The sequence below is a fragment of the Electrona antarctica genome, assembly GCF_951216825.1.
Source record: "Electrona antarctica genome assembly, chromosome: 6".
NCBI lineage: Eukaryota > Metazoa > Chordata > Actinopteri > Myctophiformes > Myctophidae > Electrona > Electrona antarctica.
In genome coordinates, this window is record NC_136811.1 from 48,840,122 (window position 1) to 48,859,434 (window position 19,313).

Here is a 19,313-nt window from a genome sequence, read left to right on the forward strand (position 1 = left end):
CTATTTTGCAGCCTAGCCTCTTTCTTATTTAAGTTAAGGCTTTGTAATAATCAGGTCTGCTCTTTTTTCCCCTCTACATGTTATGGAAATATATTGTCCATTCTGATGATTGAAGGTGAATGCATTAAGTACAATTTCATTTTAGAAGAGTATCAAGGCAACATTATGGCATGGCATTGGCTTCAGCCGTGCCAATGCAACCCCCCGCCCCATCACCTCAATACGATTCATACACCACCTGTCTAGACAGCACCTATTGTTATCATAATTTCTCGAAATCAACACAACAGAGGTGTCACCTCCTTGGCAAGGGGAAACGAGTCTTGTCCACACAGGTGTCACCCCCATCTCTCCATGAAAGGAGTTCCCTGGATGTACAGAGCAAATGGAACTACACAAAACGAGTCTGTCCACATAGGTGTCAGTCGGGGGTGACTTGCATATGCAATTCCATTTGCTCTGTATGTGTCTCTCCCGGAAAGGAGTCCCCTGGATGTAGGTACAGAGCAAATGAAATCACATTATCTGCATAACTACACCAAAACCTCAGACAAATAGCTGATCTACAAGACAGCTATCTTGACAGCTATTGTCAAAGCTGATCTTTAATATATATAGGTAGGTAGACTAGACATTAAACACATTCAGGCCAGGAAAACTACTGCATGCAAAGCCTGCAAAAGGTTTTTACCTTGTTCACTGTACAGCACTTTGTTTGAAAGGTGCTTTATAACTGTACTTTCTGTTGTAATTAACCAGACAATTTCACAAAATCTTTTACTTGTGGGCCATTTATAATGTTCCTCCCTGTAGGCAGAGATGGGCAAAATACATTGAAAATGTATTTTGTTACAAAATACAAATACTGGGTCACAGAATGTATTTAAATACAAAATACAAATACTGGTCTGAGAAATGTATTTGAGATACAAATACGTATTTTGTATTTTGAAAATACATGAAAATACATTTTCATTAAAATGTATATAATGATAAGTAAATTCATAATTAATTGCCAAATATTAAATGAATGACCTGTCAGAATGTCTAATACATTGAAGGTTATTAAGAATGATACACTTTATATTTTAAGCAAATCAATGTGCTATAACTGTATCAAACAGGACCCACAAAGGAATGGATTGGCCATCTGATTCATCACTGTCACTCCTCTTTGACTTCTACCTCAAGAAAAATGTAGAAAGAGATTGATTGATTGATTGATTGATTGATTGATTAGGCCTACCACCAATTTACATTTAAACCAACAATAAAAAACAAGATAAGTAAACAAGATACTAATGACTAAGATGAATAGATTATCAATTAAAGGAGCATTCAGTGATTTGGAAAACCCCCCGGTCTTCCCCGGTAACAAGATGTGCACATGCAGTGCCGATCCTGGCCTCCAAGGGGCCCTAAGCATGATTGTAGCAAGGGGGCCCCCCATGAAAAAATGGGGGGTTTTGAAACAGTTTAAAACAGTTTTAAGTAGACAAACAGAGCAGAATAAGGTATAAACATTTATTGTCTGTCTGTCTGTCTGTCTGTCTGTCTGTCTGTGTGTCTGTCTGTGTATGACAGACTGACTGGTATAAACAGCGCCCCCGGTGTAGAGGGATGGTATGACAGACTGGTATAAACAGCGCCCCCAGTGGGGAGGGATGGTATGACAGACTGGTATAAACAGCGCCCCCAGTGTAGAGGGATGGTATGACAGACTGGTATAAACAGCGCCCCCAGTGGGGAGGGATGGTATGACAGACTGGTATAAACAGCACCCCCAGTGGGGAGGGATGGTATGACAGACTGGTATAAACAGTTCCCCCAGTGGGGAGGGATGGTATGACAGACTGGTATAAACAGCACCCCCAGTGGGGAGGGATGGTATGACAGACTGGTATAAACAGTGCCCCCAGTGGGGAGGGATGGTATGACAGACTGACTGGTATAAACAGTGCCCCCAGTGGAGAGGGATGCTATGACAGAGAGACTGGTATAAACAGCACCCCCAGTGTAGAGGGATGGTATAAACAGCGCCCCCAGTGGGGAGAGATGGTATGACAGACTGACTGGTATAAACAGTGCCCCCAGTGGAGAGGGATGCTATGACAGAGAGACTGGTATAAACAGCGTCCCCAGTGGGGAGGGATGGTATAAACAGCACCCACAGTGTAGAGGGATGGTATAAACAGCGCCCCCAGTGGGGAGGGATGGTATGACAGACTGACTGGTATAAACAGCGCCCCCAGTGGGGAGGGATGGTATGACAGACTGACTGGTATAAACAGTGCCCCCAGTGGAGAGGGATGCTATGACAGAGAGACTGGTATAAACAGCGTCCCCAGTGGGGAGGTATGGTATAAACAGCACCCCCAGTGTAGAGGGATGGTATAAACAGCGCCCCCAGTGGGGAGGGATGGTATGACAGACTGACTGGTATAAACAGCGCCCCCAGTGGGGAGGGATGGTATGACAGAGAAACTGGTATAAACAGCGCCCCCAGTGGGGAGGGATGGTATGACAGACTGACTGGTATAAACAGTGCTCCCAGTGGGGAGGCTGTGTTGTGGCTTTAGTCACAAACTTAAGCATAGCCCCTGGAAATTATAGATACAAACACAAGGATAAAAAAAAACTCAATTGTGTATATATATATATATATATATATATATATATATATATATATATATATATATATACACACCCCCGCCGCCCCCCCACTTTGAAAGGGGGGCGTTTCCGTGTGGTGGAAATGTCTACTACGATAGGCCTGTCCTTGATTCTGATCACTAAGGTACGCTGTTGGCGGAAGATTTCACCATTGAGCAGCGTTACACTCACTGCGCAAATAACGTAAAAAGCCCCCACGGCTCCGCCCGCCCTGTGCTCACCATTCCTTTCCAGGCCTCAAACGGCCTGGCCAATCAGCAGCGGCTATCCCGCCTCTAGCTGCTGCTGATTGGCCAGGCCGTTTTGTGGCCGGGCATCAAGTCTGCCTGAGAGTTCCCAGATGGGAGCAGGAGGGGGGAACCCAGTGTACTCTCTGCTGCCCCATCTGGCGGAGTCAGGTTATGTGTTTTGCCCCTACAGTTTAAACCTGAGGCTGTGTAAAATGACATTAAAAAGTATTTTATGTATTTGAAATACAGAAAATACTAGATCTGAAAGTATCTAGATACAAAATACATCTCATTTCTTCCATCCCAGCAAAATACAAATTACAAAATACAAAAAAGTATTTCAAATACGTATTTCAAATACATGTATTTCAAATACTGCCCATCTCTGCCTGTAGGCATATGTGTATATATATATCTATACATATTAGAAAAATAGACATTGCATTTTAAGTGTGCCGATAAGAAACAAACGTTTAAAATCAAGATTTTTTATTTTCCACACAAGATAAACACTCAGGATGAACACAAGATAAAAAAGTACATTTAAAAGAGCATTTACAAATGTGCAAATTGAGCAGAAGGCAGACATCACAACAGTACTTTTAAGTTCACACAAGATAAAAAAGTAAAATTTAACACAAGATAAAGTAAATTTAAAAGAGCAGCATTGACAAATGTGCAAATTGAGCAGACAACAATACTTTGGTGAGTGAGCTCAACGCTCAAACAGTGCACGTCTGTGCGAAAATGGAGACATTTGCCTTGCCTCGGCCGGTGTCATAGAACGTGGGGTTTGGAATGATGGCATTGGCGAATGCCCCTGGGATGCATTAGGGTGGTGTGGGTGCTGCATGTACGGGGTGAATACTCCTGGTACTGTCCATGTCCTCTCCTGCTACTGTGATGGGGTGCAGGCTGGAGTAGTACTACAACTTTCTATTGAAAACGAAGCAGTTTACCGGTCTCGAGTGGACGTCGTACATAATTAACATAACCGCAATGTAGACGCAGTAAAGTTTTATATCGTTCGCAAACTTAGGCGGGGAACAGCCCGCGACGTCCTCGTGTACCTGGTCCCTAATGCTTGCAATTGATTCAGAATCATGAACCCCCCCTAGTTTGACAAGTCACCTGCTACTTAAAGCAAAATTAAAATTATACATTTTTGCCTTATAGTTTGTTAATGGTACGGTACCCAATTTCAACCTCTTAATTTACAATTTCCACAATAATCTATTTTAAATATTTATTTGGATGACCCTAAGCATCATAAAAAACCTTGAACGATTACTATTGCAATTTCTTTTGGGTCAAATCTAAATTTGACTGGCATATAAGCCGATCGTCTCCAACTCTCTATAAGTCTATATATGAACACAAATAACACAATTGGATGTGTTCGGAGGAGGGAAGCCTGTGTTCAGGGGAGGCAGGGCAATATGTTTTGCTACGCTAGTGACTCCTACAGGCTGGGGAAGGGAGTGTTGAATGGGAGGGGGAATGGGCTCTATGCACAGAATAACTCTTCCTACTTCCGGGCCCCTTCCCTACTTCCTTCGCAGGTGTTACCAATGATACTAATAAAGGCTCTGTTCCATTTAGTGTACGGTTCATAAACTTATTTTTTAATTTCAAGGACCCCCATAACTCTCAGTTACACACCCGTGTGGGGCCATTTGGAAACCACTCAAGGACACTCCGAGAGTCTTCCAGCGACTTCCTGTTTTTTAGACAGCTGGTGGATGAAGATGAAGCTCCACCCACGTGGGAAAATGCCATGTGGGCAACGCGTTTCTGGCTTTCTGGCCGACGTGGCATTTTGCCGTGTGGGTGGAGCTCCATTTCCATCCACCAGCTGTCTAAAAACCAGGAAGAGACTCCTGCCGCGAGCAGCTTTTTCCTGCGCCTTGTCGCCTATATCTGGGTGTACTGAGACTGGGTGCAGGCACACTTAAGCAGCAAGAAAACGCCTATAGTCCAGGCGTCTCTTCTGGGTTTTTAAACAGCTGCTGGATGGAAATGACGCTATACAGCTTCAACTTGTAGCGTGGGCGAGGCTGTTGTGCGGACTTCCCTTCCTTTGACACATGACACCACCAGATTAACTGTGAGGAAGTGATGGGGTGCTGGGTAGCCTATGGGAAAAAGGTTTGTGCACTCAATCTGAACCCACATACAAGTGCTCAGTGGCCTAAGGCAAATGCAATATATATATTGATGCCTTTAAAATGAAATAAATGAAGTGACTGACCTGTTGGTTTTGCCAAGGACCACCAAATTGATATATATATTTGGCCAAGGACCCCCGTCTGAAAATGCCTTGTGCCAGGGACCCCCAAATTATTATAATAAAAACACAAGATTTTTCAAAAATGTTTAAGGTGTTTGAAAAACAGGCAACTGTCGTCACACACTGAAAATAGCAGATTTAAGAGCTAATTCCAGAGTCAAATGTGTCCCATTTTATTTGCTATATCGTATATATAAAGTATAGATATAAGAGTATATGTAAAGCTTAAGTTATAATCTATCACACCTGCTGGAACTTGTCGCTTGCCAAAAATAACCCATTTATGTGACACTGTGGTATAAAGTATAAATTAGGTTTAGGAGAGTTTGTGGGGGATATAACAGAAGGTAGGAAAGGTGAAAATAGAGTATCTATGGATCTGTCCTGACCTCTGGGGGAGAGAAAAACAGAGTTTATTAGATTACTACTGATCTCTACTGGCAGACCGCTGTGCCCACAGACCTGACAAGACACAGGGAGAATACAGCCATTCTTAGTTCAATACTGCCACCTAATGGACGGAAATAAAATCACATCAAAATAATCCTCAGGACTACTTATGCTTGTAGATCTATTTGTTATTTAAATCCCTAGCCATAGTATACATTAAAACTTGTTTTAACCATATCACACTGGTTGAAAACGCATCCCTGGTTCTTCTGTTGATTGATACTGGCCATATAATGTGTGAGGGGGCCCCATGTATTTATTTTTGCTTTTCTTCTCTCCCCCCTTCATGTTTACTGAATAAAAAATGGTCCAGGTACATTTATTCTGCTTAATGTGTTGTGTAAAGGCACATTGAATCGCCTTGTACACTATGTGTACATTTACCTTATGTAGCCATTGCAGAGCTTTTTCTGAATGGAATTGGCAAGAACGCCAACAACCAGTAACAGAAAGAAACAATACAAGTATTATACCCGTTATTCACTGAAGCAGACTTGTTTTAGTGCAAGGTAAATCATCCACCATCATCATGTCCTATGATGAGTAATGTGGAACAATTGTGCTTTAGAACTATAGTATATTCCCATGTTCAAATTTTAAAACTATGCCATATCTGATTATTGGCACTGAAATTGTTCCATTTTCATACAAAATACAAATAGAAAAAAAGGGTAGACATTTAACAGTTGAATGTCATTTCAGACTTTATTTTAGTCAACAGCAGAAGCAATGTTGACTAAATAAGCAATGTAGGCATCTTGAATGTTCTTTCCAGTTGTATTTTTCTAAACTAGGAATGTGTATAATATCCTTCTACATATTCAAACTGAGCATACATGATATATTCAAACTGAGCATGTGTATCACCAAAACAAATGTCTCTAGCCCAGTCTGGCCTCGATGCTAGGGACCCTGGTCACGATTATACAATCTCTCACTTTTGTGGTACAGGCATTTCTTCAAACTATGCCTATAGGATAATCAATATAAAATATACTAAATGTTAATAGTTAACATTAACCCATTTAGGCCCGACCTCAAAATTAAAAAATAATATTCAAAATCCTCAAGTTTTCTGAAATAAATATTTTCACGATTTTTCAAAAATAGCAGACCTACAAGCTTGTAGCAACATGTTTAAAACACCAAAAGGGGTTCCCGCCCAGAATGGGTTAAAGCCCATTAGCTACTCGCTAGATTGAAACAAATCTCCTTATTCTTACTGACAAACCAACAAAATGAAGCAAGAAACCGCAGGGAGTTGAACCCCGTCCCGACCAAGTCAGGAGTGCCACCACCAGAATCTTTTGCTTTTTTGTTGTTGCATTTTTTTTTAAAGGGCCAAAAGCAAAACCTGGGGGGACAGAACCCAAGAGCTTGTTCCCCCAGGAAAAGAAAACCCCTGACACGTTTCTGTGCTATCCTGTTAACACCGAGGCATTTTGCTTGGTCACGAGGATGAAACTAGAAGAAAATAAATGTATACAACGACTTAAGTGTTTGTTTCATAAAAATCCAACATAGACATGTTATGAACTACTTTGTCAAAAAATTTCTTGCAGGTGATTTTTTTTCTAAGTGTCAGAGTTTGGAAGCGCTCCCTTTCAGTAACGCAGCATCCTGCTGCCTCCTGCATTATGTGCAAATTCAAAACAGGTGGTACGCAGGGCCGTTGAGTGATTATTCAATGAGCGCTTCCAAACTCCAATACTTAGGGAAAAAAAATCACATGCAAGGAATTTCTTGACATAAAAAGTAACTCATAACATCTCTACCGTGGATTTTTATGAAACAAACACTAGAGAATTAGCCATAGTTCAAGTTGTTCGCGGCGGTCATATTAGCCAAGAACAGTTGAGATATTCTCTCCTAAATGAAGTGCATACATATCTTAGCCTGGTCCTCTACTAATAATGTGTGAGGGGGCCCCATTTATTCATTTTTGCTCCCCCCTTCATGTTTACTGAATAAAAAATGGTCCTGTTACATTTATTCTGCTTAATGTGTTGTGTAAACTGTAAAGGCACATTGAATCACCTTGTTGATATGTACACTATGTGTACATTTACCTTATGTAGCCATTGCAGAGCTTTTTCTGAATGGAATTGGCAAGAACGCCAACAACCAGTAACAGAAAGAAACAATACAAGTATTATACCCGTTATTCACTGAAGCCAACTTGTTTTAGTGCAAGGTAAATCATCCACCATCATCATGTCCTATGATGAGTAATGTGGAACAATTGTGCTTTAGAACTATAGTATATTCCCATGTTCAAATTTTAAAACTATGCCATATCGGGGTGCATACTTAGTTAAAACTAGTCATTGGTTAAGGTTAGGTTTAGGTGTGCTGCCCTGTGGGAGTTTAGGTTTAGGGTGGTTGTAGTTGTAGGACTAATGGCTGGTCTAACTTAATGACTAGTCTAAACTAAAAACTGTCTAAACTAAGTACTGCACCCGGCCATATCTGATTATTGGCACTGAAATTGTTCCATTTTCGTATGCATACAAAATACAAATAGAAAAAAAGGGTACTGTAGACATTTAACAGTTGAATGTCATTTGACTTTATTTTAGTCAACAGCAGAAGCAATATTGACTAAATTATGTAGGCATCTTGAATGTTCTTTCCAGTTGTATTCTTCTAAATTAGGAATGACGCGTATAATATCCTTCTATATATTCAAACTGAGCATGTGTATCACCAAAACAAATGTCTCTAGCCCAGTCTGGCCTCGATGCTAGGGACCCTGGTCACGATTATACAATCTCACTTTTGTGGTACAGGCATTTCTTCAAACTATGCCTATTGGATAATCAATATAAAATATACTAAATGTTAATAGTTAACATTAAAGCCCATTAGCTTGTTCACCCCGTGTCCCCTAGGGTAGGTACCCTCACAAAAAACATGCAGTAATCCTGGTCTCTAAACAGCCTCCCCCTGGCCAGCCGGGGCGCCTGATGGAGGGGAAAGGAACTGGTTGGAATAACGTGTTCCTTCCACGCGCTACGTCCAACCAGGGAAACTCCCCCCTGTCAGGTGTAAAGGAGCAACTTGGACACTCCGGCATGAAGGAAGCATGAGTTCAAGTCCGTTGCTCTCCCCATGTCCCCCATATACGGGGACAAGGTTGGGTGTGTAGACCTGAGCACAGGATCACATTAGATAATTGACACAGGGGTGAAAAATGTTACAAAAACGTGGGATAAAAATTAAAAAAAAAAAAAAGCCCATTAGCTAATCGCTAGATTGAAACAAATCTCTTGATTCTTACTGACAAACCAACAAAATGAAGCAAGAAACCGCAGGGAGTTGAACCCCGTCCCGACCAAGTCAGGAGTGCCACCACCAGAATCTTTTGCTTTTTTGTTGTTGCATTTTTTTTAAAGGGCCAAAAGCAAAACCTGGGGGGACAGAACCCAAGAGCTTGTTCCCCCAGGAAAAGAAAACCCCTGACACGTTTCTGCGCTATCCTGTTAACACCCGAGGCATTTTGCTTGGTCACGAGGCTGAAACTAGAAGAAAATAGACAACCGTTTCCCCAAACCCCAGCAACCCCCATAAAGACTGTATTGCTGCACTACTGAATTTTCCAATTTCCACTCAAACCAAAAATGTATACAAGGACTTATCAGTGACACTCATCCAGAGGTGAAATGCGCCGGCAGTGGAGGTTGGCTTGTGGCTAACTCTGTTGCTGTAATGAAGAGAAGAGTGACAATTTATGCCCCCCCACCCACCCCCTTATGCCATGGAAACTACTAAGCTCAAACATTACAGGAATATTTGCCTACAAATACAAGATCTTACTGTACACTCTCCAGGTTAGAAGACCTCACTTCTGCTCGAATATCGTGTGCTTGAACAAACGTCTTGTGCATTGATTTCTGAAAAGAGAAGTGCAGGAACCAACCGACCCAATACGAACGAATGTATATTCTCATATCAATTGTGTTTGACTTATCAGAGACGCCCATCCGGATTCAGAGGAGAAATACGCTGGCTGTCCATGTAGGGCTGGCTAACTTTGTGGCTGTAATGGAAAGAAGACAGGGACATTTTATGCCCCCCCCCCCCCCCCCCCCCCAATTCTCATATCAATTGTGTGTTTGACTTATCAGTGACGCCCATCCGGATTCAGAGGAGAAATACGCTGGCTGTCCATGTAGGGCTCGCTAACTTTGTAGCTGTAATGGAAAGAAGACAGGGACATTTTATGCCCCCCCCCCCCCCAATTCTCATATCAATTGTGTGTTTGACTTATCAGTGACGCCGATCCGGATTCAGAGGAGAAATACGCTGGCAATCCATGTAGGGCTGGCTAACTTTGTGGCTGTAATGGAAAGAAGACAGGGACATTTTATGCCCCCCCCCCCACCCACCCCCAATACTTATCCCATTCAAACTGCTCAATGGAACAAAACAATATGTCTACTTTTGCCAAGATAAGAAAGATTTTACACGAGAAGCCGGTTGAAGTCATAAATGGTCTCACGAGTCCCTGCGGCTGTCGCCCCGGCGGAGCAGTGATTTAAGCTGAATCAAGAGAAATCTGAAAGAAAGAGAGAGTGTTGCCCCCCCCCCCCAGCCAAATCTACGACTTCATGAACAATGTATTCAAAATGTTATGAGGGGCTGATGAGCATGCAACATTTTGAGTTACAGTTATGCCATGGCATGTTAAAAAGAAAGGTCAAGGGAACCGAAATTACTTAACTTAAGCACCCATGAGATTGTGGTGATGCTGAATTAGCAAGACAAGCTTGTGGCTCTTGATCTGAAAGTGACTGGATTCTCAAGGGTTCCATCACAGGGGTTAGGGCCATCGCAGATGCCAAATTCAAGACAATTATTAAGTTGAGTAATTTAAACCTGAGAAACCAAAAGGGAAAAGAGAAAACGCACACACAGCACACAGAGTGGGGGGAAAACTTCTGCGAAGGATGTCAGGGGTTCACGTTTAAGCTCAAGCGCACAGCGGGTTGGTACGTCATTCAGGGGGCCACACTTATTTGCTGACAGCTTCCACAGATGGTTTTGCATTCAGAGGAGGCAGGTGCAATAGAGTATAGGGTGACGAAAATGATCTGAAACAAAGAGTGACCAACACAACACACCCAAACACACAGTACTCAAAGACTTCGAGTTCTAGTCATCTTAAACTTAAGATGCAAAGCAGTAGGGATCTATGGCCAAAGAGGAAAATATGGCAGTAAGGCGTAGTTTGCTACAATTTGAGGTTAACATAAAGCCAGTCGAAGAGGTCTGTTGTGTCAAATGACATTGCAGGAGTCAATTGGGTTTGACTAGTTTTGAAAGATGACAAGATCTTACTGCATACTCCAGGTGAGAAGCCCTCGCTTATGCTCGAACCCGCCTTGCAAATTGATTTCTGAAAGAGAAAGTGCAGGGATACCCCCAAACCAATACAAACAACTAGAAAGCAACACATTTGCGCTGCATTTCATTCCAAATCAAGGCTGCACAATGCACAGCCTACCTCAGCTACACAAATTTAGAATGCAATTGCACAGTTGCACAACTGCAAACGATGTTCACGAAGAAATGTTAGCCTAACGTGACTAAACTGCCTCTTGCACAGTTGCACAATGGCGGTAGCTGAGGGCTAGCATCAAATATACATAAAAAAGACCTGTCTTCCATTCGTTCAAATTGCATGTCGGGCTGAATTCATAGGACGGGATGATTCTTGAGGTCTTCTAGGTAGACTGTATTCTTCCTTTCGGCACGTGCAATTCTGCAAGATCAAAAAGGCAAACAAGCGACAATCCTATGCCCTACCCTCAAATACCCCAATAGTTATCCTTGCCAACAATGTATGCTTTACTTAAGACACTGGAATTACTGCAATAGGATTCCATCAAATCGTCACAAGAGAATTGCTTCTAAGAGAGCAAAGCAGTGCAATTGCTACATTCTACTGCATTGTTAAGTAGATGCTTTTGTGTCAAGACTAATCAGGGTAGTTGAGCCCATTCAAAAGATGGTCTTCATTGATTTTTTTTTTTACTGGATTCAACTTATCTGCCTTCAAGTTCACTTCACGGTCACATCCATGCGCAACAAAGTTCCAAGCTTCCGTCATACCTGAAAAAGCACGAGAGAAAACTGCGCCGCAAAAGCCACCCAATTCTCCAAAAGAACAGCTGCATAGTGCATACCAAATGTATTCAATCACAAGCTATGCATTTATTATGCAATAATTGAATCCGTTACACAGATAGTTCACTCATTGCATTAGCAATACAAAGCATTGCAACTAATTGCAAAGTTAGTGCAATGGAGGAATTTGTCAGATAATGAATGTTAAGAGAAACGACCTTACGTGATGTTTGAGGCGCAAGCACAACCATTACATAGAATAAGTTAGGAGAGTTCCGGATGATGGTCTCGAGTAGTGGAAAGCACACGGGAGGCAGCACACTGAAAAATGCAGAGGGAAAAAAGAAGCCTCCCTCCCACGGAGAAACACCCACCCAAACACCCACCAATACAGAACTCTACAACTGTAGTACCACCAATACAGAATTTCACTACTGTGTTTCCAGCAACACAATTCAAATTAAATTCAGGTAAACCATTTGCCAAAGTAAACATTTAAATACCACAGGACTGAATCCGAAGGCTTTTCTCTGTAGGCTCAGTAGACATCAAAGGCTTATGCGATCACCGGGACATACGACTTGGACTGCAAAAGTCAAAAAGCAGACCCATCCCCAAACCCCCACATTGCAACTTCAAGAATTATAATTGACATCTAGTGAAAAGGACTCGTTACCGCACTCCCTGGGAAACCACCAAACTTGTTGCTACACCAGGAGGCCTAGTTTGACATGCTGGGAGTTGCTACGCTGCAATGCAAAATGTCCGCTCGACTGAGATGTGGTGCACTTGGTTGACTGTCGTTTCACGAAGCTGTGAAGTCTAGGAAGAGATGGGTTAACAGCCCACATCCCACCCACCCCCCGATAATGTGCAAACTCTCAAATTACAACACTGACACACATTTTATGAGACTGTAAATCTTATGGAATTTACCCCAGAGGGGCAATACCTTCCCAAATCCCTTTTATGCAGGACATTCACTCGAGTCCATCCTTAGTGCTACAATATGAAGTGCTTGCAACTCGTATTGGGGTTGGCCTGTGAAAAGAAGAACTGAACACATGTTGTAAGGCCCCATTCCCCACCCTCCCCTATAACCCCCACAGAAATGTACTACGCCAAGAATGACTACCAATTTAAGTACACAGGGGTTTACATAATGTTAGACTACAGCCAAGTACAATTGTAGCGATGTACAGGGATAGTTACACCCACATGTACATTACATGCAATTAACTCACTGCACACTGTAACCAGTAGATGTAGATGCTCTTTGGGGGGGCGTTGTGTTGTAGCGCAGAGGAAAGGCTGTAGGAAACACGCAATCGGGCGGGCGTACAGGTGACCATCCACTCACACGACACTTGCAGACAGCTTCTGTGAGGTTGACCTATTTCGAATTAAAAAAACAGAAAACGCCCTCTCCTCCTGGCCTGGGGAACTACATCTGAACGCAGGGGAGGGTTGAGAAGTTCCGCTCGTCTGCACACTACCACGACCCAAGGCACACATCACGACCACACTCAAGTCAGCACACAACAGGAGGCTCGACCCAGGGGACAGGAAGCTTGACCCAGGGGACAGAACGCTTTACCCGCCTCTCGCCTGGAAAAGGAAGAGAGCTTGTGCAAGAAATTGTGTTCTACAAAAAAGGTTCTGGAAAATTGAATGATTATACAGCGATACCTCTACCCAACATACAAACCAATATGCTTTTCTCTAACACTGGCGAAGCTAGACGATACTGGCGCTCCCTTCTCCCACCCCCTCTGCAGCTGGTACCCTCGAATCACTGGCTGGCTGGCTCTGGGACAACTGGACTGCTCCACTGGTGGCCATGCTGTGCTGCTACGGACAACTGGACTGCTCCACTGGTGGCCATGCTGTGCTGCTACCCTGCCCTGCGACTCTGGCTCCTTCTGCGGTACCCCCGGCTGATTCTTCCCGCTCATCTGGATCCCCTCTGGTCCTGCCCGGCAAAGCGCCTTCCCCGATCCCCTCTGGTCCTGCCCGCTTCCTATGGCCTCGTTGCCCACTGGTCCTGTGATGATCTTCTAATGACTAAGTCCATTTTCCTCAAATGACAACTCAGTCCTTCTCTCCCCGGGAAAAAAAAAAATCTTCTGTCTTCGCTAAAGCAAGTGTAAAAAAAAAATATACCAATAACCCAAAGCAAAAGTCCACATGGGTTAAACTGAGCATGTGGGCTTCTAGAGCTACCACTAAAGGCTCTTAGTTAACAAGTTTACATGAGATAAATGCAGATATCTAATGGCTTGTTTTACATTTGACTGAAACATGACAAAATCTTCTGTCTTCGCTAAAGCAAGTGTAAGAAAAAAAAATACCAATAACCCAAAGCAAAAGTCCACATGGGTTAAACTGAGCATGTGGGCTTCTAGAGCTACCACTAAAGGCTCTTAGTTAACAAGTTTACATGAGATAAATGCAGATATCTAATGGCTTGTTTTACATTTGACTGAAACATGACAATTTCAACATGACAGTTAGAAAACTTGTATTCTGAAACCGCTGCATAGGGAAGCAACTTTTCATTTTTTTTTTGTTCTCTTGGAATCTTTTTTTTTTTTTTATAATCTTTTTCTCCTTCAAACAATACTTCAATTTTGAGATTCTTTTGTTTAATATCTTTTGGTAATATGTTGCTTCTTTTTTCTTCAATTTTTTTTTTTTTAATATGTTGCTTCTTTTTTTTTTTTATATATATATATATATATATTTTGGCAATATGTTGCTTCTTTTTTTTGTAATCTTTTGGCAATATGTTGCTTCTTTTTTCTTCATTTTTTTTTTTTTTTTTTAATATGTTGCTTCTTTTTTTTTTTTTTTTTTTTTTTTTTTAAATCTTTTGGCAATATGTTGCTTCTTTTTCTTTCATCCTTTTTTTTTTGGAGTCCATAAGATGTTCCTCGACCGCACACTACCACGACCCACAGCACACACCACAGCAGACACCACGACCACACTCACGTCAGCACACAACAGGAGGGGTGACCCAGTAGGCCGAACGCTATACCCGCCTCGCCTGGAAAAGGAAGAGAGAGCTTGTGCAAGAAATGGTGTTCTACAAAAACGTTTCTGGAAAGTTGGATAAATTATTATACAGAGATACCGCTACCCGACATACAAACCCAATATGCTTTTTTTCTACCACTGGCGAAGCTAGACGATACTGGTGTTCCCTTCTCCCACCCCCTCTGTAGCTGGCCTGGTACCCTCCCATCACTGGCTGGCTCTGGGACAGGACGACTGCTCCACTGGTCTGGTGGCCATGCTGTGCTGCTACCCTGCCCTGCGGCTCTGGCTCCTTCTGGTGTCCCTCTGCTCCTTCCCCGATCCCCTCTGGTCCTGCCTGGCAACGCCACTGGTCATTCCCGCTTCCTATGGTCTCGCTGCACCCTGGTCCTGTGATCTTCCTCTAACGACTAAGTCCATTTTCCCCTCAATAACACAGTCCTCTCACCGGGAAAAATAAATAAAAAAATCTTCCATCTTCGCTAAAGCAATAGTGTACAAAAAAAAGTAAAAGTCCACATAGGTTGAGCTGAGCTTGTGACTCCTAGAGGTACTACTAAGTTTCATGTTTACGAGAGATATCCAATTTCAGGTACACAAAACTTGAGAATGTATGTGTAATGTAGTACAAAAAATAATAATTTAGCTCTTGAATCTCTTGTACAGCTTGACAATAGATGCCATTTTGTATTCAAACATCTTGGCTAATCAGAGCAAAAATCTTGAATCTTACAGATTGTTACAAGCAAAAAAATAAATAATAATCTTGCTTAATCTTGATCTTACAACTTGAGAATGATTGCTTCAAGTAATTCAGTTGAACTTTGCGCATAGCTTTAAAAACGTTTGTCTTGATAGATGCCATTTTGTTTCAAGTATTAATTTCAACCAATAATCTTGACTATTTTCTTTGTCTTGAATCTTGATCTCATAGCTTGACAATAGAATAGGCTGCTCAGAGCAAAACAAAACGTTGAATGGTTTATTTTTCTTACTGATAGATGCTATTGTTACAACTGTCTTGAATCTTGATCTCATAGCTTGACAATTATATTTCATTTGATAAAAGAAAAAAGAAAGAAAACTTGAACCTTACAGCTTGATGGATGCTATGGTTAAGATGCTAAGTGTAATTCGCAAAATAAAAGAGATAATCTTGAAATCTTGCTTATGCTCTTTTTTTAATGCTTCTTGGTCTTGTTTTCTTTTTCTTGACCGTAAAACTTGATAGATGCCTTCTTTGTTTAATGCGTCTTGGTCTTTTGTCTTGGCCTTAAAATTAGATTTAGGTTACATAATTCATTTAAGGAATGGCGTTAGATTGTTGAAGCTTTTTCCTCTTTATCGTGAATGATATTATAGAGCGTTGCTACAATGGAAGCCATTTTAAATTGTTTGCCTGTCACCATCTTGCTGAAAAATAAATTGTCCTCCGTCGCTACATGTCTAACCTAGTGAGTTGACCAAGTTGATCTTCTCTTCACGGTTCAAACGTAGATAACCTAGTCAGTTGAATAAATTAATCTACGGTTTAAACATGTCTATTGTCTAACCTAGTCAGTTGACCAAGTGAATCTACTAGTCACGATTTAAACAAGTCTAACATAGTCAGTTGACTAAGTTAATCATCTCGTCGGTGTTAAAAAAAAAAAGTATAGGCATCCATTTCTGAATGAACTGCAACTTGCAGTGTTAAGAGTGTGCAATGCCTTACATTTGGTTAGCGTTTGGTTCACTATAATTCTTATAATGAATCAAAAGTTTGATTTACTGTTCTTATTATCGTGAATTAAATGCCATGTATGTTCAAATCTATAACAGCTGCTAACAGCTGGCATCATGCCTCCCTGGACGCTCCCTAATCGACGCCTGGGCGCCATTTTGATTTGACTCGATAAGAGAACAATCTAGCAACTTCGACACTTTCTAGCCCGAATCATCGATAATGTCTCAAACAAATAACTGCAACGTCATCTATCCACAATAGACACATGACTAGTCCTTTTCATAACCGGATAGTATCAACAATCTATTGTTTGCTGCATGAACACGCATAGATAAGATATATAGCCTACACACATCTGTATTTAAGCCATTTACAGTAAATAATAAAGAAGCCTCACTTACTGTACGACATTTGTAGGTAAGTGCAATAATAAACCTTCCACTACTTACGACACGTCAGCAAACTTTAGTGGCCTACTCGCCTTACGCCCTGGTACTGCGCAGCAACCATTATGTAAAGCTACTGCCAGTCAAAAGAAAAGACAAAACTGTGCCTGTGGCTTCAAATTCAGTGAAATAAAATGAAAAGAAATGCATATCTTTCGGTTACAGCTGCTAAAGATACGATACCCGACCACATAAAGAAAGAATTAAAAAAGAACGCTATGACCCGCGTGAAGAGCTCGCATCACGCAGTGTATGGTGAGTGTAGTGTAATGAAAAACGAGTCACATACGGAATTTATACCAAAGCGGTGGTGAGGCCACGTATACATCCGCCAAGAAAGTAGATCCATGCCAGAATGTTCTTTTCCTTCTCGGCTTCCAGCGGACAGGTGCCCGTTGGCATATTGCTGCCTCCCACTGTTGGCGGCCTGGTACTGCCCATTGTTGATGCGGTAAATGCGCCACAAAACTTTTTTTTAACCAAAATGACGAGACCAAGTATTAATGCGCCAAGAAAGAAGACCCATTTCGACAATCTTCCTTTTCCAGACGTGTCATGCCTGTTGGCAAATTTCTGCCCCCCACTGTTGGGTAAGAGTAGATGTAGGCTAGTTATCAATACTCACTACTAGTAATAAGTCTGATGTCTCTGCAGACAAAAGCAGTGTTTTAGCTGAGAACTCAACTGTTGTGGGACTAGTTCCTGTATCCAGTGTAGGCTAATTTAGTCTCTCTTTCACTAGTATTGATTTATTGGATACTTTATTGATTGTTAACAGCCTGCATTAGCACATTCAAAAGTCGTGGGATGACACAAAAGGTCATGGGAGCTTGTTTCCATTGTGGTCCATGGTCCATTACTCAATGTATCACGCACTATTCATATAATATAGTCTACATTACATATCAGTAAAAGCTCCAGTAGCAGAAACATGCCTATTTGCAGAGAAGGGAAGGGGCAAGATGGGGGTAGCACTCTAAAAAGACCAGTTGTAATTTGAGCCTGAGTGCTAAACCTGTATGTCTCTTCTTTAAACCAATACTCCTCGTCTCCCTGTCCCCAAATTCAAAGAGCCTTTTTCTTTTGTCCTGGGATACATTTACATTGTTGCCAAAGCAAAGTGTGAAATGGAATTATACATACTGTAAGTAACCCAGGGAGGGGGTGACTCACTCAACTAGGCCTATTCACACACACACACACACACACACACACACACACACAGACACACACACACGCGAGCGCACGCACACACATAGACACACACAGAAACACACACACACACACACACACACACACACACACACACACACACACATGCATTGACTGCACACTTCCAATGTGACGCAGGCAGCTGTTTGAATTAACACATTTTATTCATTTTAATTGCACATTCATTACATTGTATCAATTTCCTGAAATGTAACAGTTTTGGACAAACAAGTTTTCCCATTAATCCACATGCCATACAGTACAACATATCTTTCAAATGCACAATTATTTTGCGAACTCGCTTTTTTCCACAATGACTGCACAATTGCAATGTGACACATGGGCAGCTCTGTTTACACATTTCATTCCTTTTAATTGTACATACATTTTAGTTTTGATTGTTTTATTTCACACTTTCACACTCGCTTTGGCAATACTTATGTTTCTCATGCCAATAAAGGCCCTTTGAACAGAACAGACTGAAATAGAATATAGAGAGACCCACAACAGACAACCCCCACACTGGATTTCGTGTTTGTGGCTTTGTGTGTGTGTGCTAAATTCCTCAGATGGGGGATGTGTAGTCAGTCAGTGGTGGGAAAAGCTACTTCCTTAAAATGGACGGTTATGCAGAATGTAGGCTTATCATTTGTCAAGTTTTCAAAAATAATAAAATGTATACAAATCTAAATAGCAGATCTACAAGCTCACAATACATCACAATATAACATAGCCTATTGTGAGGTTAGTTAGGTTGTAGATCGTCTATTTTCAAATGGCTCACATGTATAGGCCTATAGGGCTGTAGGCCTATAAATGGTTAATTACTAAAGTTGTCAAATTATTGTATTATTTTCCTTTGAGATGTAGTAGAAGAAGTAGAAGTACAGAAATTGGAAATAATCCAGTAAAGTAAAAAAAAACATCTCAAAATTGTAGTAAATACAGTACTTGAGGAGGGTAGGCCTACATGCCTACTTTACACCATTGTGTAGCATAGCATCCCAGGGTGTATCATGAGTGAATCAAGTCAATTCAATTCAAAGGGCTTTATTGGCACAATGAGCTATAGAAAACATTATGCATACATTGACAACGCAAACATGAAACATTATGTT

General features: G+C 41.6%; 1 long non-coding RNA gene across 1 annotated transcript; it reads left to right on the forward strand.

Annotated features, from left to right (window-relative positions):
• Positions 1–7,047: 7,047 nt before the first annotated feature.
• On the forward strand, positions 7,048–15,432 carry LOC306924510. The gene is made up of 2 exons (XR_013790173.1): positions 7,048–7,080; positions 9,138–15,432. It is a non-coding gene; the product is annotated as an uncharacterized lncRNA (long non-coding RNA).
• Positions 15,433–19,313: the final 3,881 nt, after the last annotated feature.